This window comes from Manis pentadactyla, chromosome 16 (genome assembly GCF_030020395.1).
Source record: "Manis pentadactyla isolate mManPen7 chromosome 16, mManPen7.hap1, whole genome shotgun sequence".
NCBI lineage: Eukaryota > Metazoa > Chordata > Mammalia > Pholidota > Manidae > Manis > Manis pentadactyla.
The window spans coordinates 50,567,418-50,585,928 of NC_080034.1; the positions used below are offsets into that span (position 1 = coordinate 50,567,418).

General features: G+C 42.8%; 1 protein-coding gene across 4 annotated transcripts in view; it reads left to right on the forward strand.

Annotated features, from left to right (window-relative positions):
* The window catches only part of ATXN1 (ataxin 1), a 260,883-nt gene that overhangs the window by 193,787 nt on the left and 48,585 nt on the right, over positions 1-18,511 (forward strand). The window contains exon 1 of one of the 4 annotated variants that reach the window (XM_036888977.2): positions 4,682-4,718. The exons of the other annotated variants lie outside the window; for them this stretch is intronic. The gene's annotated coding sequence lies outside the window, so the exon portion shown is untranslated. Of the gene's footprint in view, positions 1-4,681; positions 4,719-18,511 lie in introns of those variants that run through there. 4 annotated transcript variants of the gene reach the window in all.

The following is an 18,511-nucleotide window of genomic DNA, read 5'->3' on the forward strand; positions in this document are numbered from 1 at the left end:
TTTACAAGATGCATACTAGACCTGTTCTAATATATTTAATTTGAAATAGCAGAATTTCCCTGCACCCAAGTTCAAATATACACCACCCTGTGCTCTTGGGTCTGGAGAGAGTCCATGTATCTTACAGAAGTTGACATTATCTAGTGCCACTCAAAGGAAAATCCACTGGATCCTCCACTGTTGCCAGGAATTTCATGTATTTTTATGTGAAGATTTGCTTTTAGGGAAGTTCTGTAGTTTGGTATTGGAGGCCTCGGCAAGAAATCAGTCAGATGCACGTAAGAGATTGGTACTGTACCATTGCTACTGAGATGCTTCCTGGGACTGCAGCTGACAGCATGGTGCGGGGACCCACGGTCCCTTCCACGTGGGCTGCAGGCCTTTGCTCGGGAGATCCCATCAGTGGTCCAGGCCCTGCCACAGCAGCTCCCTGTGCACACCAGGCTTTGGGCCATTGCCCCCCATGAAAACCAGGATTGTTGTTTAATGGTCAAGTCTGTGGACCTGGGGTTAGAGGGAACTGGGTTCATATCTTGGTACCTCCTTTTATTGGTAAATTGCTTCTTTTTTCTCTGAATGAGTTTACTCATCTGGAAATTTAAAAAAAAATAGTACCTACCACATTTGTTGTTGGGAAGATTCAGTTATGTATGAGATGTACACCACCTGGTATGCAGTGCTCGATAAATGTTGGCTATCAAATTATTACTGCAGATATCCTCAGATATAAGACCCTGACACAGGGGGCCTGATAACCTGACTAGATGTTTTATGTAAACAGAATTAAATGCAGAGGGACCCTAGGACGCAGCCGTCTGTTCTAGAGGACATTTAAACCACCAGTGTTTCAAAGTTAAGCAGGCAGACTGTCCTTAGCTGTGCACACTCTCTTGCTTGTCACAGTGCAATTAGCACCCCTGGTTGGTCCCAGCCCCCCACATTCTAGTCATGTCCCCAAGTCATTGTAACAATACAGAGTGTCCCCTTTCCTTTCTAGGCGTCCCTGGGAGGGTAACAAGCTCCTGGGGTGACCATCACTGGCAAGGAATCTGAGCCGAAGTAGCAGGGCACCACCCCAAACCTAGGGACCAGTCCAGGGGCCTTTCGCTCTGGGCATACGGAGGAAGAAGTTCTGGCCTCCCTACCTTCTGTGGTTCAGCACTCAGGTATATACAGTGCTTCCCAAGGGGCTGTAGCCAGGCTTTCTAAAAACCCTGCAGAGAGCAAGAGCAGTGCGCTGATTTGCGGGGAGGGAAGCTGGAGGGCTTGCCTCTGCTTCATCTGTATTCACATGCTCTTTGAGCAAGACATTTGGTGACTTAAAGTGCTGATCTGTGACCACCACTGAGCCATTGATCTTTCTAATCAATATGTAATTCAAGGATTTGCTTGATCCCTGTTCCAGATGCATTTATTTAACAAAAGAACCTTTATTAAGCATCTCTTACATGTCAGGTGCTCTTAGACACATCATACTATCATGACTAAGACATGGCCCTTGTCTTCAAAGAAATAATAGCCTAGGTGGGAAACAGATCTCTGTAAAAGTGATATAAGGGAGTGGTATTCTGTTCCCATTTAGAGGTGTCCCATCTATTAGCTAAGGAGTTATGCTAATTGCTGTCTCTGTACATCATTTAGTTCCTAAAGTGCTGCATTTCTTTATTTCCTTTATTCTTGCTCCCAGTGTACTCCTTACAGAAAGTGTTTCTCTGTCACCAGGAGCTGTTATCAGTGTCAGAGACTCAGCCCAGTGGCCTGGTGCAGCTGGTCAGCATGGCTCAGGGAGTTGGCACAGTTGCTGTATTGACTTTCTAGAGGAGCACAGCAGCTCCCCGCCACAGTTGTTTTATCATAAAGTTCTCCTTGTTTCTTTCACATAAAAGTTTTGTTGAGAACTCAGTCTGATCTAAAAGGAAATGTTTAAGTTCTCAGCAGAACTATTCTAGCTATCTTGTGCCTTGAAAATATGTTAAAATGTTCTCAGCCACCTCCAGTCCTGAACTCCCATTTTTCGTGGTTAACAGGCTGTCACCACTCCCCAGCAAACTACAGAGTGGCAGCCGGAGCAGTGCAGGGAACTCAGTGTCGGTAGCCTTACAAGCGGCTGACGCACTGTCAGCTCAGGAAGGGCAGAATGGCAAGGAGGAGTGATTGATGGGAACTTGGTGGAGCATCCTTCCCTTAATTATTTTTGCATAGATTCCTGAATTGTGGCTTCATTGTCAGAAAAAAAAAAAAAACAGTAATGCAGACTTCCGTAGAGTCTGGTGTGTATCATTGTAGGAGAGGATGATGCTTTTTCCCTTAGAACCTCAGTCTGCCTCTACCTACAAGTTCTTTATCTTGTGGAAAATTAATAGCCTTCAGGGTGTAGGAGAGGGCAGAGACCCTAACCAAAAAGAAGATAGGAATGCTTGCTGTGATAATCAGATGATGAACAGGAGCCCCGGATCTAGAGGGAAAACGTGTTTGTGATGAGCACATTATCAGGGAAATGTTGGTACTTATCTTATTCTTTGAGTAAGTCACGAGGTAATTCCCTTCTTTCATGAGGGCAAAGTGATAAATCAGAAAGTGTTGTCAGGTGGAGAAAGTTATTCTTGTGTGTGTGCTCAAGTCGCCACAGCAGCTGTCTTGAGTACCTGCTGTGTGTAGGGGATGGTAGACAGCCTTCAGTGACAAGTTAAAATATTTTAGCTTTATCCTAGAGGTACAATTGGAAGTGAAAGCACTGGCTTAGAAAGAAGCTATCACATCATTTCTCCTGTATCCGTGTGAAGGGCAGCGCCAAGCCAGACGCCCCCATCCTGCTCTTCTTTCTGACCACTCAGTAACCTGGGGTGGATGCTGTGCGGTCCTCTCTCCTCCTGGCTCCTCTCCTCCGTGGCCCCTCCCAGCCAGACCCCCACAGCAACAGTGTTGTGGCGAGCTCCTCCTGGCTGCTCTTCCCACCTGCAGAGCTGGGTCCCTTCCCACCCACCCCTCTCTCTGTGACCAGAGCGACCTTGTTCATACGAACATGTCGCTGCTTAACCCGTCGGAGATTCTCAATGGCCTTCAGGAGACTTCTTGGGCAAGAGAGGGCACTGCTCACCCTTCCTCCCCTCCTGACACTTCATATTTGAATGTCCCTGGATGTGGCATATTCCCTTCCGTGACTCCACATGCCTTTACATATGCTCCTTCCTCTGTCTAGAGCACTTTTCTCCAATGGCAATTCCTGCATATTCTTCAAAACTGAATGTTGCTGTCACCTCCAGGGCATCCACCCTGACTTCTCCCCCTTTGTCTTACTGGTCTGTGCTGGGCTTCCCACCCATGAGACTCATCATGCAGGATTTTGACTGTCTGTTTTCCTGACCGTGTCTGCACACTTGATACCGAGCTCCTTGAGAACAAAAACTGTGTCTTTTAGCTCTCCTCTTTCACATGGGATACAGAGTAGGCAACCAGTGAATGGATGAAGTCTTAAGGCTGGGAATATATATGAAGAAATGTCACATATTTAGATCCTTGCCATCTGTGCCATTTGTCCCATCTCACAGTCACACCATTCTAAGGGAGGCCACCCATTGTTTTTAGAAAACCTTCTGGGGATTCACCCCATTTTTTTAGTTGTGATTATCTTAATATGGGGTCCATGTCCCAAACAATCAATGGAAGAGTATTTCTGAAAGCTTTGACTGTCGTGGATACATAGAGAAAGTCAGAAAAAGCAAATGCATCTACAGAAGCATAGGTAGAGCTTTCTCGGTGTCAAACAGATTGAATAATCTTGCCATTCTAACTGTGGTACCGAAGTATCATTCTGTAAACAGCAGTGAGGTGCATGGGTTCCTTGAATTATCTGGATATACAAAAATAGAACTTAAAGCAGAGTATAGAGGGAGTACAGTCCATGTAACTTGTGTAACTTTGGCATGACCATTTGAAAATTACTGGTCTGATGGCATTTGCTAGTTCTCTGTTCACAGATTAGCAAGGTTGCCCCAGAGTTTTTCCCTTTCTTGGCCCAAGTTGATGATAGTAAAGTGAAATGCTCCATCCCTGGCATTGTGTTGATAACCCTTTTGATGACAGGTTAATCTTTTCTTCATTGGCCAAAAGAGCACCCCAGTCAAACTAATTTCCTCATGTATCAATCCTGTCATCCACGGGGCACAGGAATTAGGGCCATACCCATCTTTGTCTCTAGGTTACTAGCTGAGTGCCTGGCCTTTGGACATTAAATGAATAAATTGTTTAGGCAAAGCTATTAGTGGAATGATCTAATGACCATAAACAGGAAAGTGTGTGGGGGCACCTTGTATTTTAAGAATTATGTTTTAATAAGTGGTGAATTATTTGAGCATAAATCCAATATTATCATCAATAATGGATGAAATATATCAAGTATTTACAATGAGCACAGAGCTCTCTATATTGCCTCTCCCATTAAGTGAAAGATGAAATTATATAGTTTAAAGAAAAAAAAAAGGAAATATAATTAAAAGTGCATTTAGGGGCGTAAAGAGTTTCGTTGGAACAAGTTGGTGTGACAAAGCATTTCTGAAATAGAAGTGCTTCCAGTTTGTTCACATTAATGTGGAATGTGCCGCAAATAAAAGCAAAGAACTACAAATTGTTTAACATCTGCAGTCCTCTCCTACCGTCACCTTTTCAGAAGGACCAGTGTCATTCTCGTTTAGCCTGCTGTTCGTTGGAAGCCCAGAAAGGTGAGTGCTTATGCCGAGATTGGGCCACATGGCCCCTTGAGGGGAAATACCCTGGAGAATGAGAAAGGGACATGGGAACAGCCAACATGCAGGCCACTAAGAGAATAGGGTGGGGTGGGAGGCAAGATAAAAGGCCACTGCCGTGAGCAGAATATGAGGAAGAGAGGTGCGAAAGGCTTTTAGGGGATCTTCTGTGTACGGTGCCACGTGGTGGTTCCCACTCCCCCATCCTGCCCTGCTCTCCATGCCTCCTTGGAAAACTTGGGCCAACACCTAAAAGCTTGACACCAGCTCTTCTTGGCGCCCGACTTAGGTTTCTTTTAGATGGAACATGAATCAGGGAAGACCAGCCTTCATTTGGACGAAGGTTGACAAACAGACTTTGAAAATCAGCACTAGCTTCTTTGCATTAAGAGTTTTCTTAGCTAATCCTTTTTCCAGAAAAATCAAAATTTCCAAGGGAATTCTTCATTCCTCTTTGGGTAAAATTACTAATAAGAGCCGATTACCAATTACTGCAGCCTGAATTCAGGCTGTTTGATTTATTTTGAATAAACTTCCATTCCGTATAACTCATTGTTTTAAAGTTACACATATAAACATGTCTTAGATTAAATACTTTAATAATAATACTCCTTATTTGCTGACCTTTGTAAACTTCTCCAATGAGTGGGAGGTTTGGTACGTATCTGAGAAATAGTGGAGAATGCTGTAAAGCCCCATGTGGATAACGTGCCTGATAGCGTGGCCCATTCTGGAGAGAGGCAGTTCAGGTCATTGTATAACGCACTCATTAGCCTTCAGGAAGAATTCTGTAGTTGGGTAAGTGGTCACAATATATGGGGAGGAACTCAGTGGTGTTGGTATGATCATGTGATAACTGAGTTCCAGTCACAGACGATGAAGTCACTTCTTCACACACAAGCAACATTATATGCTTGTATTTGTTTTCCTGGGCTTGTAAATAGGCCTCACAAACTGGCTTAAACAACAGAGGTTTAGTCTCTTCTGTCATAGCTCTGGAGACTAGAAGTCGGAAATCAAGGTGTCAGCAGGGCTGTGCCCCTCAGACGGTGCTAGAGAGGGATCTGTTTGAGGCCTCTCTTACTTTCTGGAAGTCCCTTAGCTTGCGGCAGCACGCTCCCCAGTCTTCCCTCAGTGTGTATGTCCATATTTCCCCTTTTTGTGATGACACCAGCCATGCTGGATTAAGGGCCCGCCCTACTCTGCTACAACTTCTCTTTCATTTCATCTGCAGCTACCCTGTTGCAAACGCAGGCCCATTCTGAGTTACTGGGGTTCCAGACTTCAGCCTGTGAATTTGCCGGGGAAGCAACTCAGCCCATAACAATGCCCCACAAGTGACGATTTTGAGGGTCAGGCTGAGGACTTGGGAGTCTAGCAGCCCTACAGTCAACAGAGTCCCCTTTGAGAACAGGAGTATCAGGCATTCGTTGATTTCAGGTGACAGGGCCCTCTCGAGCCTGTGATGTAATCTCACACTCCCTCTGAGCTATTTATGGCCTACAAGCCTGCGAACATCTGAATGCGTGTGTGCAGAAAAGACAATCAGCCAGACAGGCTTCTACACCCACGTAAGAGCCCTCACATGCATGGATCAGTCACCCACCCTGATCCCCACGTTAGATCTGACATCTGAAATGTGTCTGGCATTTTCAGGTAGAGGAGCTTTTCAAAAACATCACGTGGATGCCAGTTCCTTACTCTGTCCCTGAAGCAGCCCCAAAACAGAGATCCAGACACAGGGATGTATAGGGATTTTAGACCAGAAATAATAAAGCCTCTCAATAAGCCTAGAGTGAGGGCAAATTGTCTACTACTTTAGTGAGTACAAATTGTCTACTACTATAAAAAAGCCTAATATTTAAATATTTTTAAGCTCAGATTTTATAGGATTCGTCCATTGGGCACTCACTCAGATTTGTGGACACATGAGAAATGGAGTCTGTTCTCCAGGCATGGATCTCAAAGGTGCCTTCATTCATCCCCTTTTCTATTCTGAGGAGGGGCAACCCAGTGCGTTCTTCCTTGTGCCTCACTGCACCGTCCACATGGGGTGCTCACAAGTCAGGGATGTTCACCTGGGTTGCATCCTGAACAAAGAGAACAAAAATGCTTACATTGGACTATTCTCAAGTGTCACGGAGGACACAAAGAAATAGAATTGATGGTGGGGCATTCTGCCAAATAGCTTGCATTATAAAACATAAAAATATTTGAGACAAATGGCAGGCTGGTGTTTAGTAAGTCATGAAGAGGCCCAGTGGCATAATGGAAAAGGCACTACTCCCAGACTTGGTAGATTGGAATCCGAGTCCTGAATCTATGGGTTACATATTCTGTGACCTTGGGAATGTCCCTTAACCTGTCTGAGCCTCAGTTTACTGACCTGAAAAGTGGGCATAATGCCAGTCTTAAAGAATTACTATAGGTATTGAAGGGAATGATGTGTGTGAGCTTTGTAAGTGATAATATGATATGTCAATATAAGATATTGTTATGACACAAGGCACTGAGTGAGGACAGTCCAGAAGAGAGGTATGGCTAGTAAATGTTCTGAGTTTCTAGGCAGAAATGGTCAAACTATGCATGTGCAGGAGTTAGAATTTGACCTGAGCTTTGAAGACTAAGGCCACCCAGATAGTCAGAGGGAAGAACGGCAGCCTGAGTAGCTGTGTAGTTTGCAGCAGGCCAGCAGTGTAGGTGTTGGTGGGGGTGGGGCAGGTTCTGCAGCCAGAACAGAGGGCTAATATGCCCAAGACCACTCTTTTCATCATGGAGGAGGCAGAAGGTGCTTGGGACTTAAATTTCTCAAATTGCGTCAATTGCTCACCTTTTACATATACACACTGTGATTTATGATGGTGCTTCATTATAACAAAGCTGCACCTCCTCTAGCCGGAGGACATCTCTTGCCATTCCCTGAGCACACTCCACCCTTACGCTCTCAGTGTTTTATACACGCTCCTCCCCAGTGATTGAAATGCTGGCCTCTCTTCAGTGACTGCTCATCTTCCAGGATCCAGCTGGATCCCATCTCCTCTGTCCACATCCCGACAGCAGTCTCTGTCGCTGCCCGCTCTGCATGGACACAGCCCTTTCCTCTCTGTCGTCAGAGCGCTGTCCTCTTACGGCCACTCCTGCAGCGCTGGGTTGTGTGCAGCACGCTCTGATATTGGTGTGGGCTCCTGAAGAGCAGGGAGTGCAACCCAGGAAGGTGGGACCCTCCAGCGTCTCCCACAGCCAGGGCAGTGCAATGCGAGCAGGTGCTCAACCACTCAGGGACAGAGGACAGAAGGAGCCCTCTTCAAACTACATTCTTACTTTAAACAGAAAGGCAGGCCCTTTGCCTGTAGATCTTTGCCAGTAGGAAGAGCGTATTCTGGATGGCCATCAGGAAATGAACTGAGGGATGATGACAGTTGACTGTGATCACATGAGCTGTCAGCTGACTTGTCCACAAAAGCCTTTCAGGAGTGCGCCTTGTTCAGTCCCGTGGGACGGTTTGAAACTTAATGTCCTTTGAGGTCTATATATTTTTGGTTTGGGACAGAATCATTGATATGTTGCTCTTTATTTTGAATTGTAAATATGGTTTGTTCTGATTTTATTATTTAAACATGCAAGAATTTTTGTGGTATAATTCTTGCGGATACTGGAAATAAATTGGTAGGTGCACTTGTGTGGCTGAATGAATGAATGAATTATATCGTTTAGAAAGTAGGTTGCTGGTAGATTTTGCCTGCAGGTATTTCTGTGCACGTTCCTCACCTTTCAAGAATGTCTGCAGTTCTCTACACAGAGTAACTTCCTTGAGTGAATGTAACTATGGTATGACAGTGCTTTAAAACTGAACAAATTGAAAGACAAGTTATTTTGAGACCAAAAAGTGGAATTTGGTGTCAACATTTGTTTAAACAAAAAAAATGAATTCAGAGTTTGCCAACTAATTATTCAAGTGTCAGAAAAAATAATGTCAATGGCATTCTTCAGAAACTTATTTTTGTATCCTTGGTTTTAATGAAATGAAGGGAAACTGTGTCTTGAAACCATGTTTATAAATTAAAAGGAAAGCGATAGGCTGGTGTGATTCACTTTTATGAAGAAACTTTTGGAAGAAACTCAGTGTGTCCGTGGTGTCTCTCAGCCCTGTCCTCCTCCCTTCCAGCATTTTCTCCCTTCCCCAAGCCCCATGCCAGCTGTTTCCTTCACATCATTGCAATGTGGGGTTTATTTTGGGTCAGGAAGGGCACTGGGATCGGTTGAACCTACGGCCCATTCGAATTCATCAATAAATGAGTTCTGCTGGATTAAGTGCAATTCTGTGAGCAGACAGACCAGCCAAAGTATAATCCCCACAGACCCCAAGCCACATTTCTTTTAATTTCAGAAATGCTTTGGGCATGAAGGAAGGATTGAGTCTGAACTGCCTTGGGGTTTTGTTCAAACCAGAGTGTAATTTTCTCCTCTTTTGCCTAGAGCCATTTCCTTAACAGTACTGAAAGGACTTCTTTTCCTAATGAAGCATGAAAATTGATTGTATCTCACAACAGGTTCTTCCTCACTCTTAAGATATTAAAGATTTCATGAGAACCACATGAAGAATCTCTTCCTGAATCATTTACATTTTCCCCTTTTGTAGGCTTATATAACCATGCAGAAAATCTAATAATAAGTGTGCTATTAGTGTGCTGTGTGCCATCCTGCAGGCAGCCAGGCCTGTGGGGGTAAGAAACACCAGTGCCCAGAGTGTGTGGACAGCCTTAATTTTCACAAGTATCTGAAGCAAAGTCCTATTGGAAATCTACAGCTGATTGGACAGAATCCATTTGTATCAGGCTTTTTTTCTTCTTCCCCGTTCAGTCTTATTTTCTTATGGCAGAAGGCAATACAGTGGCTGTGAGCCTTTCTTTCACAACGGAATATATTTTCCAAAGTAAGTAACTTAAACTATGTTCATTATCAAAGCAATATTGATCTAACATGGTGATGCCAACCCACATCAGGACAGGACACAGATGGCTGAATTTGGGTTGCAGGGAGCCCCAGTTAGAGTCATCGGCATGCAAGCAATAGGAAGAAGCCTTTAAAGATGCAAGCACCATTATCAGATGGAATTTGCCCAGCCTCCATTAACAAATCACTGGGAGTTGCTCCTGTCCGGCCTTTTACAGGTTCCAAAAAGTAATAAAAAATTCTGTCCAGTTTTCCAGAAGCTCTGTGATCAATCAGGGTGAGAGAATGAGAATGAAGAAATGTTTTAATCCCCCTATGTTTGTAGCCAGGACAGAGGGACACTCCGTGAGCAGGGGATATGCGTTAGCATCTGCAGTAGAAAAAGGAATCGCAGAATTCTTGACAGCTGCTTCCTTGGAGACACTTTTCCATCAGATACTTGCTTTGGCCCCTCCGTCACCCAGCTGTAATTCTTACAAGTTTAACTCGTTGTGCTTGAAAAAAGGCCTTTCCTGTTTAAGATGGCTTAGTTTTGGGAGTCAGTGAAATCAAACCTGGGGAGCAACCTCTTCCTCCCAAGTCCTCCTGCCATCCTGACAACCCCAGAGCTTCCATACGCCTTTCCCCTTGGTGTTCCTTTGAAGTGGTGATGGGATCTGAGCACGGCCAGGCTCTTTACTGGCGGTGGGGTGGCTTTGCTTTATCCTGCCGCTGCCTGCTCCTCTTCCGTCTGCAGGACTTCTGCCAAACCATGAGGTCTGTGGGGAGGGGGTGCCCCTTCTCTTCCCAAGAAGTATTCTTCTGAAGCCAAGTCAGCAGGGCTTACCACTGCCAGGAAGCCAGCCAGGCTTTTTGCATTGCTGTGAAATTAAACATCTTCAGAGACTCGGGTTAATGCCATGCTCTCCTCCTGTTCTTGGAGAAATAATAAGAAAATGTGCAGGTTTCACCAAAGGTATTATTGTATATATTGTTTCAGAGTTTCTCCTTCCACAGTATTCCCTTAATATCTGTGTGCTAGGGTTTACTCCCCTCGTCATGGGCCCCAGCTTATCTCCATGTCAGACACGAGTGGGGAGCTGCTGATCTTTGGGGCACACTTACCTTCCAGACTTCATGGGTGTCCTTTCAACAGAGCCAGCCTGGAGTAGTATGCCATTGATGATGCCTCACCACTTACACCTACTGAGACTTTTTCTCTGTAATTGATGGTCACTTGGACCTATGATATTTCATTAAGGTCCAGAGGTGCTCATTAAAACCAGCATTGAATATAGGGTGCTAGCTGCTCCTGATCATTATGAATCCAAGAAAGGGCTCTGGGGAACTTGTTACAGAGGCATTTATAGATTGTTAAATTAAAGGATTAGTGTTGTGCTAAACCATTTTCAGGTTAATCAGTTATGGGAAACCAGATTTGATGTTTTAAGCAGGATTGAACTATGGTTTCCTAGTAAAAAAAAAAAGTTGTTAAGCTACTATTACTTCTAATAATCCCTCTAGCTTGCTAATTGACCATACTCTGCAATTTTGCACTTAACTGAATATGGTCTTGTTCTCAAATGTGTGAGCCTTAATTTTTCCAACTGAATGGTGAGCTCCTTTTTTAACAGAGGCAGTGTCTCTCTTTTTTGCCCCCTGTCCCCATCCTAAAAGCTTCTGTGCAATTCTGGGAATACTGCAGATGTTAAGGAATTTATTTATTAAGTGATTGCTAAATTTTTAGAATGTCATTATAATGTATCATCACATGGCTTTTTCCATGGTGATTCATATAAAATGTTGTATCCACTTATAGAAAAACACTGATGTTATATGTTGATCTGTAACTAGGTTGTTGTCAACAATAGGAAGAGTGCTGCCAAATTCACATGGAAGCAGAGGATCAACAGGGCTGATCTGGGATGAAGCCTTTAATCTGATAAAGAAGAGGCTTCCAGACCCCCACCTCCCCACCCTGGAATGGGCTGGATTCTTTTATAAGTATATGTGGGTGGAACAGATCAAAAGGTGTACTTGCCATTTACTTTTCACTTGTCACTCTAATAATTGCCTTTTGCCCATGCACAGTAACATGTCCATGAAACAGACAGAAAATAAGCAAAAATTGTATAAATGGAAAAACTAAGGCACAAATAAGACATCTTAAATCATGTATAAGCAGTGGCTAGATCAGTTGTAAGCAGAATCCATAGCATCAGGCCACAATAGCTATAAGACTACCGGTGATGGTTGCAGGCTTCTAGGAGTAGAAGGAGCTGTAAACAGTGATGCGCTCAGGAGCAGAGCCAGGACATGCCCTGCACCTCCTTGAACAAGGAGTTACCAGAGCACCGGCAAAGCCCTGCCTGCCTCTCCACTTGGCCTCTTGGCCTCTTGTTCAGCCTCGTATCACCTGCCCCCTTCCTGCCACATAAAGCTCGTGCCCTGTATCCCCCACTCTACCACAGCCACATTCCCAAAGAGTCTAAGCTGTCAATACAACCGTAAAGGAGCAAATTGATTGTAGGCATGGGCTCCTAGCGTTTCAGAAATGTTTGTACTGCCAGCCATTGCCAGAAGGAGCCCACTTTATCTAAATGGACATGTTTGGGGCTGGAGGTGGAATGGACTAAGTGGAGTCATGTTTCCTTTCAGGCAGGGCTGGCGGCTTTTACTGTTTCCAGTTCCTCCCTAGCTCACCCATCTGTCCCACCTGTGAGTTTCTCTTAAGCTCTCAACTTCTTTTCATTCTCTTCTTTCCTTCTCTCGTTTCCCTCCATATCTTCTGCTTCTTTTAATTGCCTTTTCTCTTCTTTCTCATTGGTCTGGTGCGGTCAGGGACATGGGAGGATGCAGGCTCCCTGCCAACCTTTTTTCCAAAGCACAGGCTCCTTCTTGGCATTCATGTAGATGTTCAACTCTGTTTTCTTAGTATTCCTTCCAGTTTTATAAAAGGGGATTTGGATTTGCAAAATGCCTTGACTGGTTGATTTCCTTGTAAATGTGTATCAATGACCTTATATAGAAATAACTGGCTTAATGACTCTGGTTTACCCTGGATTTAAACAAATAGTTGCTCTATTACAGAAATTTTACAATATCATGTGGCCCAGTAGAGAAAGCAGTCAAAGAAGTGTGTGAATTTCTGTGGCCTCTTGAGATTAAACCAAATAAAAACATGTCTGTCAATTCAGATGAAGTATTGTTTTTAAAGCACAAATTGGCATATTATATATCTTCTGCTATCGCATTTCCTCTTACCTGACGAGCTGAAATGGGACTAGTGTTAATTAGAAATCTTAACATTTGCAAAGATCAGAAGTTTTTGTTTGATACAATAAATCTTCACTCATTCACGTGCTTAGAGAAAGTCGAACACATAAAAGAAATAGAACTACATCATTTTTAGTTCCTGTGTCAGCTCAGATTTAGCACATATGGGTGTTTGAATAGACACTCCTTTTTAATTAACAAACTATTGGTTTGCAGTTGAATATTTTTAAAGTGATTAGAAAGTAAGTAAATTAATGTTCTTAGAGTTGTGGTTTCCACCATACATTTGCTTTGTAAACCCATTCTTTCTAGTTAGTGTGAAAGCAAATTGAGTCTAGCTCCACTCCAATTTTATTGCATTTCTCTGAGCCTGCCTCCTAGAAGGCAGCCTCCAGCTGTTTGGGACTCAATCAAGATTTGCTGATTGATTAAGATTTAGCTCCATTAATTTGTGCCAAAATTACTTACAATTTGCCAGGTGCTTTTGAATCAGACAGTTACAAACTGTACTGTAAGTTTTTTCCAGTTTTCTTTTACCCTTCCTTTAACTAGTTGAAAAAACTAGTTGATTCCATCCTATAATTCTAATTACAATACAATGTTAAGTGAAAGAAAGTAGAGTTTAAAATATATTCAGAATTATTCTGTTTGTAAGTTGTGGGGAAAATGGAAGTTCCTTTGGCCAGGATCCTCACCTGACCCTGAACTACCTGATGATGTAACTGGCCTACTGCTAGGCTACTGCTTCCACACCCACAGACAACGAGCTGTTATTGACTAAGTCACTATAAAGAGGCAGAGATGGAGGTGAATCACGGGCCTGCAGACTGTTGGATGGGGACTTGATTCTAGTGCTCAACCTACCCACCATGAGAATAAAGCTGGACATAAACCCTTTTACCCCAGGAATGTTCTGTTGTCATTTCTTGGTCTCACCAAATCCATAGTGAACTAGATGTCTTGCCAATGGGTTTCAGCCCCGGGCAAATTCACTATGGATTCAATGTGACCAAAGAAATTGACAGCAAAGCGTTCTTTGTGGTGAAAGGTTTTATTACCCAGCTTGTTCTCCCGGTGGTAGGTCAAGCAATAGCGTCTCTGCCTCCACCCAGAGCACTGGGCCGAGCTCTCTATATATCGCAATAATAGCTTATTGCCTAAAGGTGTGGAAGCGACAGCCTAGCAACAGGCCAGTTACATCATCAGGCGGTTTAAGTTCAGTGAGGATCCCAGCCATAGGAACCCCAACTTTCCCACACTTGCCCAGGGCTGAAACCCTCAGGCAAGACATAAATATATAAAGATATGAGTATTTATATACATATTACATATTATATAAATACATTATATTTTATATATACCTGCCAAAAAATAATGAAAATGTAAATAATGGATATATCTATCAGGTTGGTGGGATTATGAGCAATTTTTAAATTCTTTAAATTTTCTGTATTTCCAAATAGTACATTTAATTTTCATATTAAAAAAAACTGAAGTTGTCCATTAGAAATAATAGTTTGGGTGATAATCTAGACATCGGGGTGGAGGTGAGTTGTTGTTTCTGCTCTCATAGTTATCTCAACTTTCCTTAAAACCCTTTTTGCCCCAGTACATTCATTACATTACCCAGTTTTTAATGTTTGCTTTTGAAGCTTTACCCAACCAAGGGAAAAGCAGCTTTAGTAGCTTCTGTTCTTTAATAGATCTGTACCTTTCAGATCTTTGATTGTTATTAATGAAAAAAAGAATGGACCCAGATGATAAACAATTGCATTTGAAAACTATGTCCAGAGGGTTAATATAGAAAGAACAGCTCCTTGTGAATTTTAGAGCTGAAGCAGTGACTCTACTTTTATGTCTGGGTCACCTGGAGCATATCATTTAACCTTCTGCATCAATTCCCTCTTCTGGACACCATAATATTCATAATACCCACCTCGTGCAGGATTCCTGGGAAAAGCAAATCAGATAATAGGTGTGAACATGCTTTGCATGACAGTCTTGACATTATTATCACCACTAGCATCATTTTCCCACCTGAAAATGCAGAAGAGGTAAGAGGCAGATGGTCTGTCTCTTTATCTTGGCACAGGAGCCAGGGAGATCCAGGTTTTTTCTGCTTTGCCCTCCAGTGTGAAGCTTCAGAAGGTAAATACCAATATTGCTCTTCATAACTAATAGCCTCATAGTTCATGACAGGTGATTTCTTGGCTTCCGTTAGCATTTCAGAGACCATTATACACAGAAGTCATCCTCCGCAGAGGGGGAGAAAACTCATTTTCTAAGGCAAATAGTCTCAAGTCAAGGATTCAGTCCTGGTGGAATGAAGCAAAAAGGGCACTTTATCTTTAAGGTAAGCTAGCATTTAAGCAAATATTGGAAATTACCAGAGATGCCTGTGGGATGTGGGGAGTATTGAAGACAGGTACCCTTTTGCACATCTTTAAATACCTGTAAGTGCTCAGAGGCCAAGAGTGAAACAGTAGATGCGTGCAAATGTTAGAGGTCAGCCTCATCCACGGGCACTCACCATGTAAGTACAATTGTTCATACGGTGAGGGATTATGACTCTTTGGCTCCATGACTCATGCCTTTTATGTGGAAGGTTTCCAAACTTTGGGGCCATAACTAGGGGTCAAAGGAACCTGTATTAGATATGGGGCTTCACAGATGGGTAGGATACTACTCTCTCTATTCTGCAGGTGGAGTGGAATAGGAGAACCACATAATGCCCATCCCTCTGTTACCATTTTCATTTTGAATATTGAAAAACAACAGAGAAGTTTGGAAGACTAGGTAGGTGATCTGAAGTTACTATAACATAGAGGGGGAAAACTTCCTTCTATTTTTCATGGTCATAAAGTGATTTGTGGGAGTGAAGATTATAAAGGGTACACCAGGGAGAGACAATTAATTTATTTTTCCTCATTAATTGAATTTAATAAGTGAGTTTTTTAATATCCATTAGTTTCACAGGGTTATTCTGTAAAAGCCTTTAAGAGTGTGTTTTATGGCTACAGTGTATTGGTTATCTTGCACACATATTGAAGCAAAATTACCTTTTAATATTCCAGATACTGACTCATCCTCCAAAATTGAAAATATCTTTTTAGCACTTTCTAAAAACGTCAGTGCAAATTAACAAAGTTTTATGGATTTATGGACAAAGATGCAGATTACAGCATGCACCAGCTAATGAACATTGGCAGGAAAGAAAATATGCTCAAATCTTTTCACCGTTGTGCCTACATTGTTTATTATTAGTATCTTATTCCGTGAATATGTGACTTGGGGTTAGATGTGTCAACTGGAAGACCTCAGAGATTCAGAAATTCACAGACATGTAAAATATAAAACTATATTCATTTAACAGATACTGATGGGCATATAAAACAGAACCTTCATCATCCATCTTCAGAAGTAGATTAAGCAGCAGTGGAATTAATTTGCCAATTCTGCTTCTGTGATTGTGACATATACCAAAGTTGATCTTTAATCATTAATTTCCTTATCTGTAAAATGAAGCCTGTTATGACCTCTAAGGTCTGCTTTTTACAGGATTAAGTACAGTTCCATGTCACCAAAAAAAAAGGATAAAAACAGACATTTTCCCTCACATAAAAGAGGTTGGGAGGTAGGCTTCCAGAACAGATATAACAGCAAGCTACACAAACTCAGGGACCTGATCCTATCTCTCTGTTCTGCCATCTTCAGTGTATTTCTCATGTACAAAATGGCTGCTTAAGCTCCAGCCTTTTCACTAGCATTCCAGAAATTAGGAAGAAAGAAGGAAGAAGAAGGGCCTAGCCCCTTTTCAAGGATCCTTGCAGGAGGTACCAACCATATTTTTTATTACTTCCTGTCAGCCTGAATTGTCTTAGCACAGCAAGGAAAGGATGAAAATCAAGCCTTCCAGCTGTGCAGCGATATGTCCAGTTCAAAATCCAAGTTTCTATTTTTGAGGAAAGGGGGGAGAATGGACAGTGGGGCAAGCAATGATGAGCCATAAATTTTTACCTCCAAAAACCATAATCCCAAATCCTGGGAAAATGTGACCTACACAGTCAAGTCTGAATGTGTGCTGGTTGTGTACAGATCAGGCAATTGAAACTTATATGCCTTCAATAGCTCTACCCCTTGTTTACACCTATGATTGTATTTTTAGGCCTAAATCAGAATCCTTAGGTTGATGTGTGTGTGTGTGTGTGTGTGTGTGTGTGTGTGTGTGTGTGTGTGTGTGTGAGAGAGAGAGAGAGAGAGAGGGAGAGAGAGATCTTCCCGCAAAGTGCAGTGAATATGAGCACAGCCACTCAGCAATTTATAGCTGCCCCGGGGAGTCAGCATACACAATGTCACTCCATGCTATCAACACTTTCTATGATTAATAGTGACTGGGAAAGATATGCTTTCCAGAACAGTTTTTTGCACCTGCTGAAGTTACTTGGGGTCACAAAGGCTATTGATAATTATAGCACTATTATGTTTTACTACGTGGCTTGTCTGTTAAGACAAGTGTGGGGGCTAAGGAGGGAAGGAAGGTTTCCCAGGATGGCCAAGAGAAAAAAATTCATTGAAAGTTACAACTCTTTGGTATATGGGCTCTCTGTAAAAGATAATTCTTGAGAGTCAAAGAGAAAAAAAAACCCACACATTCATACTTAATTTTAAGTCCCCCGTTTTAGTAGCTGATTAAAAACAGGATTCTTCTATTCTGCACCAGAATCTCCATGGGATGTTTGTGAATATGATACACGTGGGTTGCTTTACGGTTTGGATCTGTTTTATGCAACACAGAAAACATATTTGTAAGTGTCTGAGATTCTTGATCAACTGTCAGAATTGGAGTCCCTTTTGTTATTTTCTAGTCCATTTCTGCACCTGACTGTAGCAAAGGGGTCAGCTGATAAGGTGACCAAGCTAGAATTCAGCTAGGTGGCTGGTTCTCAATGTGGTATTGCTGCTGTGTGATACAATGTCGTTTCCTAGGAAACTGCCGGCATCTGGCTACCCTCCTGGAGGACATGTGGTCAGAGAGGTGGAGGTAATGTCAGAGCCATTGTTATTGTTGTTTTTAACAGGCAGACGTCATGAAAACTCATCATAAAGGTCCCTTTTCCGTAGATCAACAAGGCCTCACAGGTAATAGAAGGTAGACATCTAAGATTGATTTTTTTTAAATGTTGCTATTGGTCTGACCAAGACATAGCCTCGAAACTAAACATCCTCCCTGATGCTGAAAAGAGCTTAGAATGAGTTGAAACTCAGGGGAACAAATAAGCATGCAGAAAAGAAGTTGTTTTCCCATTGGTATAGATGAGGACTGCACACGTGGGACTCTGGATGGGGGCCCTCCACAGGGATATAAGTGGTTATGAATGACATCCGATGCAGACAGCAGTAAAGCTGCGTAAGGGAGGAGCAGCAGCCTGAGGTTCCTCTGGCAGGAGGAAGAGAAGGAAAAGAAAAGGCAGTTGTAAATCCGAGGTCATTCCAGGTGGTGTGGGCCCAGCAGGATCCCCCTTGTCTTACCTAAACACTGCTGATTAACAGTTTGCGGGCTT